Here is a 5861-nt window from a genome sequence, read left to right as displayed (position 1 = left end):
GAGCAGTGGAACAGGTGGAGGTGAAAGCCCCAGACTTTCTGACTAGATTTTATATATTTAAGCCTCACATTTAAAGACACTTAATACCTTTCCTCTAGTCATTAACTGGCACACAGTACCTGTAGGTCCTGTGCCACCATGATAATACTTCATCAAAATGTAATCAAAATAAATCTTCAATTGAGTTATGTGTTCATTCTTATGGACACCCAACACATAATCATGCATTTATCTAAACACAGGCAACATAAATGACACTTAATCTCTGGCCTATGTCTCCTAGTGGCAAAATTCCTGAAAAGAGCTTAAATGAGAACAGGGTTTCATTTTAAGAGAAAGTGAATAAGAAAAGCAAAGAGAAAACTGAGTGTAGTGACACACGCCTTTAATCCCAGCACTCTGGAGGCAGAAGTAGGAGGATCACCAAGAGTTTGAGGCCAGCCTGGAGCTACAGAGTGAGTTGCAGGTCAGGCTGGGCTAGAGTGAGATCCTACCAAGAAAATAAACAAGGAAAAATAAGAAAAGAAAAGAGAATGTGGAACACTGTCCAATATGTGAAAGAGAACTTGTTTTCATTCTTAGAAGTTATCTCATTCTGTTTGTGCTATTATATAGTAACTCTTAGACAATTTACAAAGAACATGCAATTATTTCCTACGATTCTGAAGACTATGAAGCCAAAAGGCTCTTGTGTTCAATGGCCTTCTTATTGTACTTTTCCATGATGGATGGTGTGGAAGAACAAGAGATCAAAGGAGATCAAATTCATCCCTTTATCAGGAACATGGCTCTGAGATAACTAACTCACTTTTATGGTGTTGCCATTAATCTATTCATGAAAGTCAGGTCCTAGTGCCATAATTATGTCTACTGAGGCTCCACCTCCCAACCTCATTCTATTAGGGATTCAGTTTCTAATACATAAACTTTGGTAGGCTCGTTCAACAATAGCAATGGTCAAGAATAAGACATATGGAGCTGGGCATGGTGGCGCACACCTTTAATCCCAGCACTCGGGAGGCAGAGGTAGGAGGATCTCCGAGAGTTCGAGGCCACCCTGAGACTACATAGTAAATTCCAGGTCAGCCTGAGCCAGAGTGAGACCCTACCTCGAAAAACCAAAAAAAAAAAAAAAAAAAGAATAAGACATATGGCCCAGTTCTTAGAGACAGTAGATTATGTGATATAGAGGAGAGCATGAAGATGAGAATCCAGTAAACCAGGTCTATTCAGGATGACTTTGAATGAATGAATGAATGAATGATAGTGGCCACTAGTCTAGTATGGCATCTCCTTTTTTTTCTTTTTTCCTCTTTTATTTCTAAAGGGAGAGTCCTCTAAGCCCTTCTCCACCTTTTTATAGAACTCCCTAGCTCCCCTCAACTGCTTCCAGAAACTTCTGGCTTTTCATAACTGAAACATGATGGCAGAAGCAAACATCTATGCTAGTAGTGACCCCCCAGTGGATCCCCTTAAGCCTCGGAGAAAGAGCATGTTATCCTTTCACTGTAGCCAGATTTCCACAAAGGGTGAAAATTGCTCAGTCACTTCCTCCCTGATAATGAATTCTACCTGTGTGCACTTAACCCCAGAGAACAGAAATCTAATCTTAATTCCAAAGCCAGGTGTGGTCAATGCTACCAAATGTAAATACATTAATCATAGCCTTGATAAGATAGTGCTGGGAAAGGAGTCTGTTAAGAAGAAAGGCACAATAGCCTATTAGCAACAGCTGTGATAAGGTGGGACCAATATGCCTCCATGGAGGGTCCTGGTAAGAGGCCCTCTCAGAAAAACCAGTTCCTGAGCTCAACCTGCAGGACTTGGTTACATACGGTTTGTCTTTAAAAGCCAACTGTAAGTAATTAGAGTAAGACAGCCTGAAGCCTTCCTTTAATGAACCACACTTAAACATTAAACAACAAAAAACTATCTACCATGAGATGTCACTCCACATCACTTGCCTTAGCCCAGAACTTATTATAGAGGAGGTAATGACACAACATTGCTCTCAAGGCTAGCCTGAAACCAGTTCCAGGGAAATGGCCACAGACACTATAGTCACCCAAACCTCATAAAAACAGAAATCTAGAGGCTACAGAGAAAGTAACACTAAATCAGATCTCTATCTTGCCATCCAAAGCTCAGAGAGTATTGTGGGAAAAGGGTTAGAAAGATTATAAGAGCTCAGGGTGGATGGGAATAGCCTGAGAACCCATGATTCCCTCATCCCTGCAGAGACTGAGCCCTCTTGGTCCCCACAATAAATACCAATAACCTCACTGAAGACCGTCAGCAGAATTGGGGTGGGAGAGAGGGAGTCTATATGTGCATCCTTTTCATTAAAAAAAAATTTAACCTAGCTACAGATGATTGGGCTTCTGCGTGAGAATGAAAATACTTAGTAGCAGAGGCCAGTAAAAAAAAAATTTAAGTGAAAATAAAAGATATGTTAAGAATAAAAAATGCTATTAATTTTGTAATGTGGGTAGATTATTGGACTTTAAAAGGTAGTAATAAGTTTTAAATGAGCCTCACTAATAAAATAAATGTTTTATTTTGTTTTAAAGTGATACCAGTTTGGGGCATAACTTAGTGGTAGACTGCTTGCCAACATACATGAAATCCTGATTCCCTCCCCAGAACCACAAAAAATAAAAAATAATAGTGGTCCATACCCTGAACTATAAAATTGCCTTTTATTCCCAACATGAGATCTCAAGGATGAGAGAGTAATCCCCACAGAGGCTAAAGATAAAAGAATTTAGCTCAGACCTTCCTCTGGCACTTCATGGCTGTGCCAAGAAAGTAGAAGAGACTGGGCTGGGTAGATTGCTCAGTGGTTAAAGAGGCTCGCTTACAAAGCCTGATGCCCAGGTTAGAGTCCCCATTGCCCACACAAAACCAGATGCACAAAGTGGCACATGTGTCTGGAGTTCACTTGCAGTGGCTGGAGGCTCTGAGATGCCTATACTCAATCAATCTCTCCCTCCCTTTCTCTCTCCCTCCCTTTCTCTCTCTCTCTCTCTCTCTCTCTCTCTCTCTCTCTCTCTCTCTCTCTCTGTGTGTGTGTATGTGTGTGTGTGTGTGTATGTGTGTATCTTCCTCTTTCATTCTGTTTCTCTCTCAAATAAAAATCAAAACAAATACTTGAGATAAATAAACCCCCAAACAGAAAAGGTTTATTTTGGCTAAAAATTTTAGAGGTTTCAGTCCAGTCACTTGACCCCACTGTTTCTCATGTCTGTCGAAGCCTAGCACATCAGAGTGGGACGATGTGGTAGAGAAGGCTACTTCATGGCAACTGGGAAGTAAAGGAAGAGAAAGAGTTGCAACCTCAATAACCCCTTCAAGGCATGGTCTCAATGACCTAACTTCCTCCCACCTGGGCCCCATCTCGTAAAGGTCCCACCACCTCCCAATAGTACAATAGGCTTGCAACCAAGCCTTCAACACATGCCCTCTGGAGAATGCTGATCTGAACTGCAGGAGCAGCAAGGGGCATTTCTCCAGCCGGTTCCACTACTCTCCACTTACCAGGAAGTAAAGATACAGAGGCTGGGTTTAAAACGTACAGTGATGGTATTGAGAAGCCTGGACTAGGGAAGCAGCTTGCTCAAGTCTGTGCTCTGCTGCTGCCATCTGGAGCCACTGATATGACCCTCAGATCTCTTGGAGTCCTCATGGCAGGGAAACAGCAGCAGCAGCTACCAGGGTTGAAAGAGCAAGAATTGAAATGCTAGAAATGTGTTAGGCATGTCATAAGACATTATCTTATCGTCACTAATATCATAGTAAGAGGAATTTTAATTTAAATAAAGGAAAGAACTCCACTACACCACACTAAAGCAGTTTATATACTGGGACATAACTTCCTTGAAGAGCATTACTAGGTATTCAAAAGAGCCACTCAGTCCAATTAACACCCACTTCCAGAACACATGTGAAAAGATAAAATGCCAGTCTATAGGGCCCTAATTCATGTTTGGATGGGCAGGAGCCATAACAATTTCTGGAGCTCGACTGTCACCCTCAGAAGTCTCAGAATAACTGAAATAACTACAGGGGCAGCTACCAAGAGCTCATGTGCTCCATCAAAGCATGTCAGCAAGACGTACATCGGCATGTAACCTTTCATTTTGGTTATCTGTTCTTTACATGTATCTGTCCTTTGGTTTTGGATTCAGAGCTAAAAAGTATTAAGGAAAAATATTCTGCTCCAGAGAAAATATCATTATATTCAATTGCAAAGAAACATGAATTCAGTATAAAATGTGAAAAACAAACACAAAAAAATAAAGAGTAAGTACCATTGGATCCCAGTTTCTCATCCTCAGTAATATTTGGCATGTTCACCTTGTTGATTATAGGCATGCTAGTGGTTGGTTGTAGTAATAAATTATGATTTGAAACTTAATTGGATGCTTTGAAATTAATTGATTTAATTAACTAACTTAATAGCCTTCTTGGGAAACTACTGATGCTGGTATCTCTGGGTATGTACTGCCATGTTGTCACTTGTGAAATGCACACTTGAACCTTTGCACATTTTACATGAGACTGCCAGAAGCACCTTATATGATATAATTATTTATATTTATTATTATATATTATATATATATATTATTATATATTATTGTTTTATTGGTGTTGCAGTCAGATTCACATTGCTGGTAGAAATCACCCAATCAAGAGAAGCTTGTGAGAAAAAGAGGTTTATTTTGGCTTATAGGCTCAAGAGGAAGCTCCACGATGGCAGGAGAAAACAATGACATGAGCAGAGGGTGGGCATCGCCCTCTGGCTCACATAAGGTGGACAATAGGAACAAGAATGTGCCAAACACTGTCATTGGGAACCTGGCTGTAACACTCATAAGCCTGTCCCCAAAAATACACTCCCACCAAGAGGTGTTAATTCTCAAATCTCTATCAGCTGGGAACCTAGCATTCAGAACACCTAAGTTCATGGAGGACACCTGAATCAAACCACAACATTCCACCCCTGGCCCCCATAAACTGATAACTATGATATATAATGCAATGCATTCATCCAGCTTTTAAATTCCCTATAGTTTTTATCAATTCCAATGATGTTCATACATCCCCATAGTCCAAGATCTTTTAGCTGAGCCATAATACCAAAAAATAACCTCAAAAAAACCCATAATATCTCAGACTAAACATTCACACTGCAAAAGATGGCATTGGGCATAGCAAAGAAATACTCAAGCAATACATGATTTAAATAGGGCAAATACCAGACTCTCTAGCTCCAAGTCCAATAACTCTAGCCGGTGACAAGTGTCCAAGTCCGATAATTCTAGCCAGCAACAAGTCTCTGGAGTTCCAATTCTGCCCCTCCAGCTAGGCTACTCCCAGTCCTAAAAGACTTCATCTGAGGCTGGAAGCTCTCCTTGGCAGCTGTCTTCTGGTCCCAGCATCTCCACTGGGTCTTCACTACAATCCACAGCTCATCCTTACTGCTCTATCGGGTCTCCATGCAGGCATCTAGCAAACCTGCTTCACACTGCCCATGGCCATTTCCAAAACACAAGACTATGTTGCAAACTCAATGACCCTCTCTTTCCTGCATTTCTTACACTCCACAATAGGGTGCCAATTTGTTAATGGGGGGGTGGAGAATAAAGCAGATTTTTAAGAACAGGACACTCCTTGAGCACTCAGGCCCCTCCAAAACAGTCTACCTTCTTCCTGTTTTACCAGTGCAGGTCAGCAGGCCCAATCTCAATAGTTGTTATCTCTCAAACAATTTGCAGGTGAACGGGCAGAAATTTAAGCCCAAAGATTTTTTTTTTTTTCTGTGCCATATCCCTCTGCTCACACCAGTTCATTTCTACACA

The sequence above is a fragment of the Jaculus jaculus genome, chromosome 4 (assembly GCF_020740685.1).
Source record: "Jaculus jaculus isolate mJacJac1 chromosome 4, mJacJac1.mat.Y.cur, whole genome shotgun sequence".
NCBI lineage: Eukaryota > Metazoa > Chordata > Mammalia > Rodentia > Dipodidae > Jaculus > Jaculus jaculus.
Note: the sequence above shows the minus strand (reverse complement) of the source record.